This window comes from Lithobates pipiens, unplaced genomic scaffold (assembly GCF_037356315.1).
Source record: "Lithobates pipiens isolate NorthernLeopardFrog02 unplaced genomic scaffold, aLitPip1_a1.2 Scaffold_19, whole genome shotgun sequence".
NCBI classification, from domain to species: Eukaryota; Metazoa; Chordata; class Amphibia; order Anura; family Ranidae; genus Lithobates; species Lithobates pipiens.
Window position 1 is genome coordinate 497,058,768 of NW_027507764.1, and position 17,091 is coordinate 497,075,858.

Sequence of the window (17,091 nt, forward strand, 5' to 3'; positions counted from 1 at the left end):
CCGGTGGTGTATACGCGGCATTATAGGTATACTCAGCTGACAGCTCTAAATGCTTTATCCTGGACTGGAATCTGGCTCACTACTGTGCTGATATCTACACCACCCAAGCCTGACTTTGTTTATAAGCGAACCTGCAGGATAAAACCTTTGTCTTCATGCAATAAAAAACAAAACAAAAGGCAGACTTGATGCACCCAGAGGCTTGTAGATAACTTTGGGGCAATTACAAAGTATTTAGCCACAGCGCTCCTGAAGAATGTAGATGGCACTCCGGTTAGAAAAAGCTGGACTAGAGGTATAATGTGAATGGGGCCTTAGCCCTTGTACACACGGTCGGAGAATCTGTCGGAATGAGTCTTATCGGACCGTGTCGTCGGATAATCCGACTGTGTGTGGTATGCATCGGACTGATTCAGTTGGAATCTCCGTCCGACCCAATTTTCCAACATGTTGGAAATATTTCCCGACCAACTGGGCCGGACGGACCTAATCCGATCATGCGTAGAACATTTTCATCGGACCAAGTGCCACGCATGCTCAGATCAAATTCCTACATCAAAGCTATTGGCTACTAGCCTGAATGTAGTCCCATCGTAATGAAATTACGTCATCACGTTCTGAAAGATCGGATTTTTCGCCAACTTGGCCCGACCGTGTGTATGCAACAGTTTCGGACACAATCCGTCAGACTAAATCCGACGGGCAAAATCCGACGAATTTGGTTGGCAAAATCTCCGACCGTGTGTACGTGGGCTCAGAGTAAGGCCTCAGGTTTGTTGACCTTTGTAGCTATTATACCCATTTCCACAAATACCAGGCATCATTTAAAGCATAATTAAACCTACCCCCCTGCGTGAATTTTGTACACCCCAAACTGTTTTGATTACTACAGAAAGAAAATCATTATTTTCTGTGTGCTAGTCCGAAGGACCAAATACGACGCAAGGGCAGCTATTGGCTACTGGCTATTGAACTTCCTTGTTTAGTCCCATTTACATCATCACGTTCAAAACGAATGTGGGCAAGTCCGTTTGTTCAGAAAGTCAGTTGGAACTCCGCAGAAAGTCCATCGGTAAGTCCGTCGGACCTAGTCTGCCGGAAAGTCCGGTGGTGTATACGCGGCATTATAGGTATACTCAGCTGACAGCTCTAAATGCTTTATCCTGGACTGGAATCTGGCTCACTACTGTGCTGATATCTACACCACCCAAGCCTGACTTTGTTTATAAGCGAACCTGCAGGATAAAACCTTTGTCTTCATGCAATAAAAAACAAAACAAAAGGCAGACTTGATGCACCCAGAGGCTTGTAGATAACTTTGGGGCAATTACAAAGTATTTAGCCACAGCGCTCCTGAAGAATGTAGATGGCACTCCGGTTAGAAAAAGCTGGACTAGAGGTATAATGTGAATGGGGCCTTAGCCCTTGTACACACGGTCGGAGAATCTGTCGGAATGAGTCTTATCGGACCGTGTCGTCGGATAATCCGACTGTGTGTGGTATGCATCGGACTGATTCAGTTGGAATCTCCGTCCGACCCTGATTCAGTTGGAATCTCCGTCCGACATGTTGGAAATATTTCCCGACCAACTGGGCCGGACGGACCTAATCCGATCATGTGTAGAACATTTTCATCGGACCAAGTGCCACGCATGCTCAGATCAAATTCCTACATCAAAGCTATTGGCTACTAGCCTGAATGTAGTCCCATCGTAATGAAATTACGTCATCACGTTCTGAAAGATCGGATTTTTCGCCAACTTGGCCCGACCGTGTGTATGCAACAGTTTCGGACACAATCCGTCAGACTAAATCCGACGGGCAAAATCCGACGAATTTGGTTGGCAAAATCTCCGACCGTGTGTACGTGGGCTCAGAGTAAGGCCTCAGGTTTGTTGACCTTTGTAGCTATTATACCCATTTCCACAAATACCAGGCATCATTTAAAGCATAATTAAACCTACCCCCCTGCGTGAATTTTGTACACCCCAAACTGTTTTGATTACTACAGAAAGAAAATCATTATTTTAAAAATGTAGCAGCCTGCAGATGGATCCACAGCTTGCAATGCAAAACGCAGTCATCTGAGTCTGAGCAAAGAAAGGAGACTCTGGCCACCAGAGGGCTGAGTATAATATTTCTCTCCTATTACAGACATTTGCTTTAGGGGATTTTCTGTAAGGGCTCTTTCAAATAGGTGGACAGGGACAGTAAAAACAAGTACCTTTACTGCCCCCAGCTGCCCACCTGAATGCTAACCTTAGGGTCTGACAGGACAGTACACATGCCGTGACCAAGATGATTTGCTTCACTGTTGCTGCATTTTTATCTCAGGCTGCAGAGCTGAATGCTCACAGTTACTGTAAAATTGCTGTTTGGTGATTAAAGAAAAAGTAAAAAAAAAAAAAAACACAATAGGTGTCAGGAGGTGGCAGTAGGGCTTCCTAAACACCTGACAGCCACTGTTCTACCACCCTATGAAAGGTGATCCACCACAGAACGCTTTTCAAAAGGGGGCAAGCATTGCCACCTGTCTGAGAGAGACATAAGGGCTGATTTATGGAGACTTATTATGAGAATCGAGCCTCCTATAAGATTATTTGTCGAATTGCCTTGTTTTGTGTTTAATCTCCCTGTAATTATTTATGATCTTATAATATTGAACAGGCCTCGCCCTGCTACATGGCAATGCCATCTTGTAACTAAGACTGGCAGCCCCAACTTTTTATTGGAGCTCTGAAGTATTTCGTTATCACTCTGTTACTAAACTCTGAACCCTGCATTTACTGACTGGATCCCACCAGCCTGAACAACTTAAGACCCATCTCCTTGCTCCCCTTTGCGTCAAAACTTTTAGAACGCTTAGTCTACAACCGTCTAAGCTCCTACCTCACTGACAAAAACCTTCTTGACCCCTTATGCCACATACACACGACTGTTTTCTGTCAGAATAAACTCTGGCGATCGTTTAGAATGCCATGATGTACGACGGGACTAGAAAAAGGAAGTTCAATAGCCAGTAGCCAATAGCTGCCCTTGCGTTGTTTTTGGTCCGTCAAAATAGCATACAGACGAATGGTTTTCCAGATAGGAATTGATTCCATCGGAAATATTTAAAACATGTTCTATTTCTAGGTCCGTCAGAGTTTTCGAAAGAAAAAGTCAGATGAAGCCCACACACGATTGGACTATCCAATGTACACGGCATTACAGTCTGGTTTCTGCTTAATACACTCCACTGAAACTACCCTACTGAAACTCACTAATGACCTACTAACTGCTAAAACCAATGGCCACTACTCCATTCTCACACTACTCGACCTCTCTGCAGCCTTTGATACTGTTGACCATCCCCTCCTCCTCAAAAAACTCCACTCTCTTGGCCTTCAAGACTCTGCTCTCTCCTGGTTCTCCCCTACCTATCACAGCACTCCTTCAGTGTGACCTATAACTCTGTTTCCTCCTCTCCACTTTCTCTTTCTGTCGGGGAACCTCAAGGTTCTGTCCTTGGACCCCTTCTCTTCTCCATTTACACCTCCTCCCTTGGTCTGTTAACCACTTTCAGACCGGACCATTTTGCTGGTAAATGACCAGAGGTCTTTTTACACTTTGGCACTGCGCTGCTTTAACTGGTAATTGCGCGGTCATGCAATGTTGTACCCAAACAAAATTTGCGTCCTTTTCTTCCCACAAATAGAGCTTTCTTTTAAAGGTATTTGACTGACTCTGCGATTTTTATTTTTTGCGATATAAACGTAAAAAGACCGCAAATTTTGAAAAAAAATGATATTTTCTACTTTTTGTTATTAGAAAAATCCAATAAACTCAATTTTAGTCATACATTTAGGCCAAAATGTATTCAGCCACATGTCTTTGGTAAAAAAAAAGTCAATAACTGTATATTTATTGGTTTGCGCAAAAGTTGTCACATCTACAAACTAAGGTACATTTTCTGGAATTTACGCAGCTTTTAGTTTATGACTGCCTATCTCATTTCTTGAGGTGCTAAAATGGCAGGGCAGTACAAAACCCCCCCAAATGACCCCATTTTGGAAAGTAGACACCCTAAGGAAATTGATAAGAGGCATGTTGAGCCCATTGAATATTTTATTTTTTTGCCGCAAGCGATTGAATAATGACAAAAAAAAAAATTTTTTTTTTTTTTTACACAAAGTTGTCACTAAATGATATATTGCTCACACATGCCATGGTTATATGTGGAATTTTACCCCAAAATAAATTCTGCTGCTTCTCCTGAGTACGGGGATACCACATGTGGTCGACTTTTTGGAAGCCTAGCCGCGTACGGGGCCCCGAAAGCCAAGCACCGCCTTCAGGATTTCTAAGGGCATACATATGTCATTTTACTCCTCACTACCTATCACAGTTTTGAAGGCCATAAAATGCCAAGATGGCACAAAACCCCCACAAATGACCCCATTTTAGAAAGTAGACACCCCAAGCTATTTGCTGAGAGGCATGTTGAGTCCATGGAATAATTTATATTTTGCCACAAGTTGCGGGAAAATGACAAACTTTATAAATTTTTCACAAAGTTGTCACTAAATGATATATTGCTCACACATGCCATGGGCATATGTGAAATGACACCCCAAAATAAATTCTGCTGCTTCTCCTGAGTACGGGGATACCACATGTGTGGGATTTTTTGGGAGCCTTGCCGCGTACGGGGCCCCGAAAACCAAGCACCGCCTTCAGGCTTTCTAAGGGCGTAAATTTTTAATTTCACGCCTCACTACCTATTACAGTTTTGAAGGCCATAAAATGCCAAGATGGCACAAAACCCCCACAAATGACCCCATTTTAGAAAGTAGACACCCCAAGCTATTTGGTGAGAGGCATGTTGAGTCCATGGAATATTTTATATTTTGCCGCAAGTTGCGGGAAAATTACAAACTTTTTTTTTTTTTTTTTTTTTTCACAAAGTTGTCACTAAATGATATATTGCTCACGCATGCCATTGGCATATGTGAAATGACACCCCAAAATAAATTCTGCTGCTTCTCCTGAGTACGGGGATACCACGTATGTGGGACTTTTTGGGAGCCTAGCTGCGTACGGGGCCCCAAAAGCCAAGAACCGCCTTCAGGCTTTCTAAGGGCGTAAATCTTTGATTTCACGCCTCACTACCTATTACAGTTTTGAAGGCCATAAAATGCCAAGATGGCACAAAACCCCCACAAATGACCCCATTTTAGAAAGTAGACACCCCAAGCTATTTGCTGAGAGGCATGTTGAGTCCATGGAATATTTTATATTTTGCCGCAAGTTGCGGGAAAATTACAAACTTTTTTTTTTTTTTTTTTTTTTTCACAAAGTTGTCACTAAATGATATATTGCTCACGCATGCCATGGGCATATGTAAAATGACACCCCAAAATAAATTCTACTGCTTCTCCTGAGTACGGGGATACCACATGTGTGGGATTTTTTGGGAGCCTAGCTGCGTACGGGGCCCCGAAAGCCAAGAACCGCCTTCAGGCTTTCTAAGGGCGTACATTTTTGATTTCACGCCTCACTACCTATTACAGTTTTGAAGGCCATAAAATGCCAAGATGGCACAAAACCCCCACAAATGACCCCATTTTAGAAAGTAGACACCCCAAGCTATTTGCTGAGAGGCATGTTGAGTCCATGGAATATTTTATATTTTGCCACAAGTTGCGGGAAAATTACAAACTTTTATTTTTTTTTATTTTTTTTTCACAAAGTTGTCACTAAATGATATATTGCTCACACATGCCAGGGACATATGTGAAATGACACCCCAAAATAAATTCTGCTGCTTCTCCTGAGTACGGGGATACCACATGTGTGGGACTTTTTGGGAGCCTAGTCGCGTACGGGGCCCCGAAAACCAAGAACCGCCTTCAGGATTTCTAAGGGTGTAAATTTTTGATTTTACACCTCACTACCTATCACAGTTTTGAAGGCCATAAAATGCCAAAATAGCACAAAACCCCCCAAAATGACCCCATTTTGGAAAGTAAACACCCCAAGCTATTTGCCGAGAGGCATGGTGAGTATTTTGCAGCTCTCATTTGTTTTTGAAAATGAAGAAAAAAAAAAATAATGTATATTTTTTTTCTTTTTTTCAATTTTCAAAACTTTGTGACAAAAATGAAGGTCTGCAAAATACTAACCATACCTCTCGGCAAATAGCTTGGGGTGTCTCCTTTCCAAAATGGGGTCACTTGGGGGGATTTTGTGCTATCTGGGCATTCCATGGCCTCCGAAACTGTGATAGGCAGTGAGGAATGAAATCTAAAATTTACACCCTTAGAAATCCTGAAGGTGGTGCTTGGATTTTGGGGTACCGTACGCGGCTAGGCTCCCAAAAGGTCTCACACTTGTGGTATCCCCGTACTCAGGAGAAGCAACAGAATGTATTTTGGGGTGTAATTTTACATATAACCATGGCATGTTTGAGCAATATATCATTTACTGACAACTTTGTGCAAAAAAAAAAAATAAAAAAATAATAATGTATTTTTTCCACAACTTTTGTCAAAATATAAAATATTCCATGGACTCGACCTGCCTCTCAGCAAATATCTTGGGGTGTCTACTTTCTAAAATGGGGTCATTTGGGGAGGTTTTGAACTGTCCTGGCATTTTATGCACAACATTTAGAAGCTTATGTCACACATCACCCACTCTTCTAACCACTTGAAGAAAAAGCCCTTTCTGACACTTTTTGTTTACATGAAAAAATATTTTTTTTTGCAAGAAAATTACTTTGAACCCCCAAACATGAAGTGTTTTTTTAAAGCAAAAGCCCTACCGATTAAAATGGTGGGTGTTTCATTTTTTTTTTCACACGGTATTTGCGCAGCGATTTTTCAAACGCATTTTTTGGGGAAAAAACACACTTTTTTTTATTTTAATGCACTAAAAATCACTATATTGCCCAAATGTTTGATGAAATAAAAAATATGATCTTAGGCCGAGTACATGGATGCCAAACATGACATGCTTTAAAATTGCGCAGAAACGTGCAGCAGCGACAAACTACGTACATTTTTAAAAGCCTTTAAATGCCTTTACAGATGACCACTTTAGATTTACGGAGGAGGTCTACTGCTAAAATTAGTACCCTCGATCTGACCTTCGTGGTGATACCTCACATGCATGGTGCAATTGCTGTTTACATATGCCACCAGACCAACGCTTGCGTTCCGCGTTGCGCCTTAGCAGGGGGGGACAGGGGTGTTTTTTTTTATTTATTTTTTTTTTATTATTTATTTTGCTTTTTTTATTATTTTTTAAACTGTTCCTTTCATTTATATATATTTTTTATGATTTTTATTGTTATCTCAGGGAATGTAAATATCCCCTATGATTGCAATAGGTAGTGACAGGTACTCTTTTTTAAAAAAATTAGGGTCTATCAGACCCTAGATCTCTCCTCTGTCCTCAAAGCATCTGACCACACCAAGATCGGTGTGATAAAATGCTTTCCCAATTTCCCAATGGCGCTGTTTACATCCCGCAAAATCTAAGTCATGAAATGTTCGTAGCTTCCGGTGTCTTAGGCCATAGAGATGATTGGAGCCATTCTGATCTCTGATCAGCTCTATGGTCAGCTGGCGGAACCACCGGCTGCATTCTCAGGTTTCCTGTTGGGACAGGAGAGCCTGAGAAAACCATGGAAGATGGTGCGGGGGGGGGGACATTCCCTCCCACTGCTTGTAAAAGTAGTCTAGAGGCTAATTAGCCGCTAGGATTGCTTTTACATAAAAGCCGACCGCTGGCTGAAAAGAATGATACCAAGATGATACCTAAACCTGCAGGCATCATTCTGGTATAAGCACTCAAAGTCCCGCAACATACCAGTATGTTGCTGGAACTGGTTGGGCATATATTGTAATTTTTTTTTCATGCAGCCTGTGGGCTGAACGAAAAAAAAATATTGATCGGTGGGTATGCCCACCATTAGATACCACCCTTCATCCACCCACTTTCTAATGGTGGGCATACATGCACTATTTATATATGCCGAAGCATGGGGGCATCCTCCCGCAAAAGGTAGGAGCAGATCGCTCCTCCACCCCTTATGCCCCCATGCTTCGGCATATATGCTCTTTTTTAACTGTGGTGGTGAAATCACCCCCGACAGTGCTGGAATCGCGGCTTTATGTATCATGGGAGCAAACGCTGTTGCTGTCAAGATAAATAAATCCGCTCTGCAGCAGAATGGCATACCTGCTAAGCAAATGATGGTTAACAATAAAACAAAGTAACATTACAGTATAACAGTAGGACTTACCATACCTGCAAAGCAAATACAAAAAAAATCGCAAAAAATAACACATTTAACACAATCTGTGCCTAAAATATATATATGCCGAAGCATGGGGGCATCCTCCCGCAAAAAAGTTATGCCGCGTACATACATTCAAACTTTTCCACGGGCAAGCCCTCCGTCGGAATTTTGACTGTATGTACGCGGCATTAGGAGCAAAATCGCTCCTCCACCCCTTATGCCCCCATGCTTCGGCATATATGCTCTTTTTTAACTGTGGTGGTGAAATCACCTCCGACAGCGCTGAAGTCGTGGCTTTACATATCGTGGGAGCAAACGCTGTTGCTGTCAAGATAAATAAATCCACGCTACAGCTGAATGGCGTACCTGAAAACAAAAAATGGTTAACAATAAAACATTGCAGAATAGAATACAGTACAAAGGAGCAGAACAATAGAGAGAGAATAGAGAGAGAGAGAACAATAAAACGACAACTATTTTTGGTTTTTTTATTTTATATATTTTTTTTTTTTTTTTACTTTTTTTTTTTTTTTTTTTAACACTTTTTTTTTTTTTTTTAACACTTTTTCTGTTGTAACGGTTCCAGCGGTTTGGGTCTCTCAAAATGCGATGGCATCTTGGGAGACCCTGTGAACGTGTGCCTTGCCTGTGCAATGCTGTACCCTACGCTAATACTCAACTAGTGAATGGTAGCGTTCAAAACACTCACCCTGACAAAGACCAGGCTGGTCAGGACAGCGGGGACAATAAGAACAAGTGTCACGCCTAGATCCGCGCTTTCTGCAGACACAACATTTTCTTTGGGGGGCTCGTTGGGTAGGGGTACTCAGGATGACATAAGAATAATGCCTCTCATGCAGCCGGCTTACTGCATCTGGTAGGGGAAGGTGAGGTGGAGCACCGCCTGGATACAGAAGGGCTCTGACGATATCCTCCTGGAATTTGAGGAAGGATCCAGTCCGTCCTGAAGCTTTGTGTAGTACATAAGCATTCAGTATAGCCAATTGGAATAAATAAACAGACACTTTTTTGTACCAGCGTCTGGACTTACGGGCAACTAGATACGGCGCCAACAACTGGTCATTGAGGTCCACCCCTCCCATGTTAAGGTTATATTTGTGGACACAGAGGGGTTTCTCCACAATACCAGTCGCCGTAGGAATTTGGACCGTCGTGTCTGCATGAAGGGAGGTAAGAACGAAAACATTCTTATTATCCCTCCACTTCATAGCGAGCAAATTATTACTGCGCAAGCAGGCTCTCTCCCCCAGCCTAAGACGGGACTCTACAAGCCGCTGGGGAAAGCCCCGGCGATTAGGTCGCACGGTGCCACATGCTCCAATCTGCTGATCAAACAAGTGACTAAACAGTGGCACGCTTGTGTAATAATTGTCCACGTACAAGTGGTACCCCTTTCCGAATAAGGGTGACACCATGTCCCACACTATCTTGCCAGCGCTTCCTATGTAGTCAGGGCAGTTCTCCGGCTCTACGTGACTATCTCTTCCCTCATAAACCATGAAACTACGTGTATAGCCTGTGGCCCTGTCACAGAGCTTATACATCTTGACCCCGTATCTGGAACGCTTGTTGGGGACGTATTGTTTGAATGACAAGCGACCAGAAAACTTAATCAGGGACTCATCAACGCAGACAACTTGATCGGGAGTAAACAAGTCTGCAAAACGTTGGTTGAAGTGGTTTATGAGGGGCCGAATTTTGTAGAGCCGATCGTACTCAGGGTCTCCACGAGGACGACAGAGTTCATTGTCGCTGAAGTGCATGAACCGCAAAATCATCTCGTATCGTGCCCTGGACATGGAAGCAGAGAACACGCGCATATGGTGAATTGGGTCAGTGGACCAATATGACCGCAACTCACTCTTTTTGGTTATGCCCATGTTGAGGGAGAGGCCCAGAAAGATTTTAAATTCGGAAACCGTAACTGGTTTCCATTGTTTGGCAAGGGCGGACTGGGGAATAGTGGCGATGTGTTGAGCAGCGTACAAATTGGTTTGGTCCACAATAGATCTAAAGAGATCTTCGGTGAAAAACAGTGAGTAAAAGTCAAGTGTCGTAAAATCAACTGTTTCCACCTTAATGCCAGGTTGGCCAGTGAATGGGGGAAGTACGGGTTCTGCAGAAGTGGTGGGCACCCAAATAGGATTGGCAAATTCTGCAGGAAGGGCACTATGGGTACGACGGGCCTGTCTTTGTCTTCTTGGTGGCAGCGGGACACTACTTGTGCTTGCCACCTCGCCAGCTTGAACTGCACTTATGGGACTCGCCACGTCACCACGTGTTACTGCAGTGCTGGATGTAGGTCCAGGGTGTACTAGGCCGCTGGTGCTTGCCAGTTCACCAGAAGGATGAGCGGCTCTAGTACGTCTCTGCTCCATACGAGTGGCCTGCGGTTTATGCACCTCAACAACAGAATACATTCGGGATCGGGCACACCTGTCCCTAACAGAGGCCTCATCTCCGTCGTCAGAGCTATCTGTCATGGAGCCGCTGTCCTCTACAGGATCGTATTCTGAGCCTGAATCTGACAGATGAGTGACGTCCTCTTCACTATCTGTCATGCTCAGAAACGTGTAGGCCTCTTCACTAGTGTACCTTCGCTTTGCCATTTTGGGCTCTAAATTTAGGGGTACACTAGTGAGACTCACAGGTAAAAAAGCACCTAGCCTGTCAGCGACTGTTTCAAAACGCTACAAAAAAAACTGTTAGCGATCGCAGGGATCAAGCCTGACTCTGCGAACGCTGCAGTTATGTGTGTTGTGTTTTGTAAGTGACAGTGATCGATCGATACTGCACTTGGGTGGGCTGGGCTGGGCTTGGCGGAGGGGCTAAACGCAGGTGCTAGCGGGTATCTGGGCTGATCCCGCTAACAATGCGTTTTGGGAAACCTAAAATGCAGGCAATGCTAATATAGATCTGATCAGATACTATATTACTAAGGGAGGTGTATGCTTTGCGCGTGGGTGTTAGCGGTACTGGCACTAACCTGACGCTGGGGCGACGCAGGCCTTATCTGACCCTCAAACTTATATCACCCGCCGGGTGATCAGGGGGTTAAACCTTTATTAGGTAATAAATGGCGGGTGCCCTGAAACAAAAAAAAAAAAACTAACCAACCAGCGTCACCTGTAACAGTTATATGGTGATCACTGGTGAAAGGGTTAACTGGGGGGCAATCAGGGGGCTATGCGGTAGTATATGGGGGTCCCTGACGCTATAAAAAGCTGCGGCGAACCCAAATACTTACCTGCCTAACTAGCGTCACCTGTGACACTAATACAGCGATCAGAAAAAAATCGCTTATTAGTGACACTGGCGACGGGGGGTGATCACGGGGTTAAACCTTTATTGGGGGGGTTAGGGGGGCACCCTAGAGCTAAAGGGGGCTAACCCTAACTGCCCTAACAGTTATTACAGTCACAAATGACACCAATGCAAAAAAAAAAAAAAAAAAAAAAATGCACTTGGTGTCACTGTGACTGGGGGGGGCAGGGGTGATTGGGGGGTGATTGGGGGGTGATCAGGGGGGTGAAAAGTGTGCCTGGCGTGTTCTACTGTTAGTGTAGTGTGTTGGTGCAACTCACCGATCCTCTCTCCTCTGTGCCGGAACGAAAAAGACCGACACGAGGAGAGATTACATCATTTCCTCTCCTGTGTTTACATTACAGGAGAGGAAGTGATGTCACGAAGACTTTCTATTCGTCGGGAGCGATCGCGAGGGGGTGGCCATGAATGAATGGCCGCCCCCTCATCCCGGATCGGTCCCGAACGAATACCGACCGCCGCAGGCACCGGGCGGGCAGGGACGTACATGTACGCCAATATGCCTGCCCGTGCCATGCTGTCGACGCACATCGTCGTGCGGCGGTCGGGAACTGGTTAATAAACTCCCATGGCTTCCAGTACAACCTCTATGCTGACAACACACAAATCTATCCTTCAGTCTCCTCTCGCATTACTAACTTACTAACTGACATATCAACATGGATGTTACAGCACTTCCTCAAACTCAATCTTTCTAAAACTAAGCTCATAATTTTTCCTTCAGCCTGTGCCCCCCCCCCCCCAAATTCTCCATCAAGATCCATTCTACAACCATCAGTCCCTCCCCTCATACCAAGGTACTAGGTGTATTTCTAGACTCTGACTTGTCCTTTCAGCCCCAAATCCAATCACTGTCCAAATTGTCCAGACTTCCCCTCCGAAACATCTCCAAAATACGAGGTCACTGTATTCCAATGGCCTCCACAGTCACCAGATCTCAATCCAAAAAAGCACCTTTGGGATCAGGGCTGGTGCTAGACTATTTTGTGCCTAGGCAAGATCAGCTACTTGCACAACCCCCCCAGTCAGCAATTTTTTATCTGTGAAGTGAAAAATCTCACAGTAACGGATAGTGTGCAGCAAAATGCAGCCCCTAAATGAACACAAGGCTGTGACAAGCTTACTAGTCCAACTGTGCTGAACGGGGACGCACCAAAGCCCTGCTGTGAGCTGCTCCGTGCTTCAGAGTGAACCCATCCTTAAAGTGATTGTAAAGTCTTTTACAAAAAACAAACATGTTATAATTACCTCCTCTGTGCATTTGGTTTTTCACAGAGCAGCCTGGATTCTCCTATTCTAGGGTCCCTTTTTGCTGCTCCTAGCCCCTGCCTCCTTTAAGTGCCCCTCAGCCAGCAGCTTCCTATGGGAGCACCCAAGACAAGTCAGAGCTCCATGTATCCATTCCATTCAGACACGGAGCCCTGACCTGGCCTGCCCCCTCTATCCCCTGATTGGCTGACTGACTTTGATTGACAGCCAACAGGGGTGTTAGGGGAAATTAACAAACTACAAGTCCCATCTTTCATAATTTCATAGTTACATATTAGGTGAGGTTGAAAAAAGACACAAGTCCATCAAGTCCAACCTATGTGTGTGATTATATGTCAGTAATACATTGTATATCCCTGTATGTTGCGGTCGTTCAGGTGCTTATCTAATAGTTTTTTGAAACTATTGATACTCCCTGCTGAGACCACAGCCTGTAGAAGGGAATTCCACATCCTTGCTGCTCTTACAGTACTCTCTACGCAGTTTAAGGTAAACCTCTTTTCTTCTAATTTTAATGAGTGGCCATATGTCTTGTTAAACTCCCTTCCCCAAAAAAGTTTTATCCCTATTGTGGGGTCACCAGTACGGTATTTATAAGTTTAAATCATATCCCTTCTCAAGCGTCTCTTCTCCAGAGAGAATAATTTCAGTGCTTGCAACCTTTCCTCATAACTAATATCCTCCAGACCCTTTATCAGCTTTGTTGCCCTTCTTTGTACTCGCTCCATTTCCAATACATCCTTCCTGAGGACTGGTGCCCAGAACTGGACAGCATACTCTAGGTGCGGCCGGACCAGAGTCTTGTAGAGTGGGAGAATTATCATTTTATCTATGGAGTTGATCCCCTTTTTAGTGCATGCCAATATTCTGTTTGATTTTTTAGCAGCAGCTTTGCATTGCATGCCATTACTGAGCATCTACTAGGACCCCCATCCTAGATTCCACCAGAGGTTCTCCCACCAGTGTATATTGCATTTATATTTTTGCCACCCAAATGCATTATTTTACATTTTTCTACATTAAACCTCATCTGCCATGTAGTTGTCCACCCCATTCATTTGTTCAGATCTTTTTTCAAGTTTTCCGCATCCTGCGGAGAAGTTATTGCCCTGCTTAGCTTAGTATCGTCCACAAATACAGATATTGAACTGTGTACCCCATCCTCCAGGTCGTTTATGAACAAATTAAATAGGATTGGTCGCAGGACAGAACCCTGGGAGGCCCCACTACCCACCCCTGACCATTCCAAGTACTCCTCATTTATCACCACCCTCTGAACTCGCCCTTGTAGCCAGTTTTCAATCCATGTACTTACCCCTATGGTCCATGATTTCACCACAGAGGTACTTGTTCCCAATGGAGAATACTGCACTTGTAGTCCATTGATACTTCCTCCAGCCTCTTAACTGAAGGTCAGTACCTCAGTAGGAAGAATAGTCTGCTAGAGCCAGAGCGATGCAGCTGCAATTGGTAGATCACAGTTTAAATGCAAACAAAAAAAAAACATTTTTTTTTTTATAAATCAATACTCTACGGATGTTTGTTTGTTTTTTTGCAAAAAGTGAAGTTAGACATTAGACAAACCTTCCTTCTTATACTACTGCTGTAAGGGCTCGTTTACACTAGCGTTATCCCTCTAAAGAGCTATCCATGGTGAATCACTTTTCAGAGAGCATTTAACAGGCAGTGAGGAAGTGATATGTCAACTCCTCACCGTATGTTTTACCTCCTAGAAGCCCACATGACCATGTTGCAACTGTGTACATCACGCACAGTTGTGGTGCAGCCCCATTCACTGGAATATGCCATATTCAATGTGGCAGGGGGGTGGTTCTTGCCACGGCTGCAAAGCAAAGTATTGTGGCTGTGATATTGTACACCCCACCCACTGCCTTTGTAGCTTTAGAAGCAGCAGTTGAGGGGCAGTAAAAATCTCAAATATACCAGAAGGTAGCATTTCAGACATAAATCTTTTACAGGTAGTTCCACTTTATCCCAAATCTGGGGAGCTGTGAGCAGCCGGAACTCCTCCATGTAACCTATAAGTGTCAAAGTCACATGAACAGTTGAAAGTGTTTTTAAACGTAATTTTTTTTTTAGAATAACAAGCATCTTATACTTGATGTGTAAGGGTTTTGCACAAAGCAGCCCATATCCTTCTCTTCTAAGGACCCCATCGGTGCTCCTGGCTCCTCCCACCTTCCAAGTGCCCCCACAGCAAGCTGCTTGTGTGACGGACTGGGGTTTATATGGTCACAAAACAGACACCCCAAAGCAAAGTACATATTCATTTTTTTTTTATATTTCTAAACATCTCCCTTCTATTCTATTAATAACCAGTAGATGGCAGAGAAGGTGCACAAACAGAGTCTATATAAGGCCACACACCATGTGACTGGAAATTAAACTACTTCCAGCCATAAAGTCAGGGGTCATATCTCATGCTGTTTGTGTGATTCTTTGCAGGTATGTACTCTAAATTGTTCCTAATCTGTATTAACCTGTGATAGAAAGATTCCTAAACATCTTGAGCAGATGCAGAAAAAGTCTCAGCAGATTTTATGCTATTGTTTTGCGGTAATTAGAAGTTTAGAACAGCATGTGTCAGAAACAAGTGAAAGTGCATAAGAACATGAAAATACTGCATTAGTCAGAACAAATGTCTATGATAAACACTAAACCTTTCTAAATAGGTATATTTAAACCTGATTTATTGAAAATGGCATAGATTTATAGAAGCACATGTTTTCTGTTATTTAATATAGAAAAAAACTATTCTATGTAAAGCTTATGTATTGCATCATACAGACATGCAATGTGCACCATCTAGTGGTTAAAAAAGAGTACTACCATGATAATATTTGTATTAAAGCAATGCATTGCCAGTATGATTATTGCACACTTAAAGTGTACCAGAGAGATAAAGATAATTATCTATAACACTGAATAACAGGGATATATATGTTATTAAATTTAGTAATGTTCATTGTTGTAACTACGTTTTAAAATACTTTAGTTAAAATCGGTATTATATATATTGTTAATGTTTATAAACATGTGACTATAAAAATGTAAAAGATGTATTGTTATGTAAAAAAAAAAACTACTTCCAGCCATAAAGTCAGTGGTCATATCTCATGCTGTTTGTGTGATTCTTTGCAGTCCACGCCAAGCTGATCACCTTATCTCATCGCGTCTACAATCATCGGCTCTCTTAATTCACATTTTGAGGCCGGTAACATTTTGGGGGCTCGTGTGCCGGGATTCGTTGTGTTACCAGTGAGAGGGAAGCACGAGACAAGCGTGAGCCTGCTACAGAGCTACAAGGAGAGTCGTGAGAGTCGTCTGCCTCGTGAGTGCAAGTCTTCAGATTGCAACAGAGATGGCGTCTCCTCGTCGTGCGCTGATGTGGGATATCCAGAAACAAATTCATCTGCTTAATGAAGAACAGCTGCATAGCCTTGCTATTACGCTGGAAGATGAAAGAGACGTGGACGTTCCATCAGTGACTGGTACCAACGAAATGGAACTTGTTGAATTTATTGAAGACTACTTGAGAAGTGATCAGCTGGAAAAGTTGGAAGATCAAGGTATGTCTTACCTACTCATTATCCAAGACAAGATCAATGAACTAAGACTTAACAAGGAAAGTACACCAACTGTGGACATTGCAACCGCTGCAAAAAAAATAAGTAGTGGGACTGCAAGGACTGAACAGGTATCGGAGGTGGTGAGATTAACTGATGTTGTTGCTTTATTGCCACATAGAGAATTTAAAATGCATGGTGGTGTAATTTCAGATCATGGTTCGGACATGAGTTACAGTAGCGTGTGCAGACAAATTGACGAGGGTCTAACAGAAAAATTCCCTGAATCTGAAATTATACGCACAGTGTTGAGAATAATCAAACCTGGTAATTTTAAAGATATGTTGACTGACAAAGATGATCTTACTGTTGCTGAATTGAAAAGGTTTTTGAAGTCACATATGAGAGAACAAAGTGGTAATGAGTTATTTCAGGACCTTAGCAATGCTACCCAGCAAGAAAGAGAAACAGCACAACAATTTATTTACAGGCTAGTGGGGTTAAAACAAAAAGTTCTGTCTACATCACAACATGATAGGCAAGAGTTTAACTATGACAAAAAACTGGTGCAAGGCATATTCCTTCATACACTGTATCAGGGAC